The sequence below is a fragment of the Arachis ipaensis genome, chromosome B07 (assembly GCF_000816755.2).
Source record: "Arachis ipaensis cultivar K30076 chromosome B07, Araip1.1, whole genome shotgun sequence".
Taxonomy (NCBI): domain Eukaryota; kingdom Viridiplantae; phylum Streptophyta; class Magnoliopsida; order Fabales; family Fabaceae; genus Arachis; species Arachis ipaensis.
In genome coordinates, this window is record NC_029791.2 from 17,846,441 (window position 1) to 17,848,073 (window position 1,633).

Below are 1,633 nucleotides of genomic sequence, written 5' to 3' on the forward strand. Positions count from 1 at the left end.
TCACACTTCAACCATTATTCAACTATTTTTTTATTTTTTTTTTCGTTGTAGATTTTTTTTTCTTTTTTTTAGAATTCTAATTCTAATTCGATATTCAAATTAATGCAATCTAATATGATTGGTCCATGTTTAGTTACAAAAAATATATTTATCCGATTCATTCTAAATCGATCAAATTTAATTGGTTCAGTTATCAATTTCTTCCAAATCCAAGCCAATCCGATTACACCCTAACTTCATGGACTAAATATTAGAAGCAAGTAACAACAACTCTAGTTACGAGTCTGATGGCAATGTAACACTATTCTGCTCCTTGAGTTGCGACTACTTAAAATTATTTCTAAATTTAGTTTTAACTATAAAAATCTAAAATCATTCAACTAATAACCTAAAATAAACATCACCAATAAAATCTTAAAAAAAATCTTATGCAGTACTTTAATGCATTTAAATTTGTCTTCAATATCTATGTTTTGCCAAATAAATTTGAAATAACACTTTACAAGAGAATGTTAATTCTGTTCCTAATTAAATGGTAATGTCATAATATAGTTAATTTCTAAAATCACGATGCTATAGATGAACAAAAGAAAGTAGATATATGAATTTAATTTTAATGCACTGTCAGTATAAAAGTAGTTTTATATGTGCATCTAATTACGTAACACCACATCAGCAAAAATAATTACCTTTCTCTTTGACCACGTGATGGTCATCCAAATGAATGGATGTAATTACACGACTGTGTAAAACGTTTTATACTGTCAGTGTATCAAAATTAAACTCGTAAATATATAAGACAAGTTTTATGAGATAAAGTATAATTTCAAATAAATAAATAAAATTCCAAAGGTAAAAGACTTTATTTAATATTCAATCAAACAAAATCATGATAAGTGTCTAAGTCATAGGGCAGATTGGAATTGAAAGATTGGAGATCTCCTAAAGGTTATTTAGCACTAGCAGATTTACTAGAAATAAAAAAAAAAGAGTAAAGTTGCTTAGTAAAGAAGAGACAGAAAAGCTATTGAGAAAAAAAAAATCAGAGTTGTTAACTTGAAATTTCTTAATACATAAGGTTTTTGGCGGACGTTGCTAGAGTTTATGGGGGTACCCGTATCTTCTCAAACACAAATTGATTCATGGATTTTCAAATACACCAACAGACACTGGCCACGAACTCGATCACTATTTTTCTCTCTTGTTGCTGTTGGTTCGCACCTCTTATTGAGACCCACCAATCCGAGAAGCTATCGAACTGCAGATTGAAAAGAAGATGTCTAATTGGCATTCTTGTCCATACCTCTCTTGCTTCCATGTATCTGGCCAGACAATACACAATAGATTCATCTTCATCATTACAGCGGGAGCACTGCGAAGGAGTGTTAGAGAATCGGCAATTGAATGTCTCCATGACTAGGAGCCGTTCATGTAAAGCCTTCCAAATGAAGATCTGCACTTTATAAGGGAGTCTCAATTTTCACAATTCCTTCCAAATCCCTAGTTGTTGCAGATCAATAAGGCGTTGTGAAGATGGGGCATGATAAAACTAGTAAGTGATTTGGTATTCTGAAAATACGACGTAAGAGTTTGATTTATTGAGGACCCATTAAATTTTATCTTCCTCCTCTAT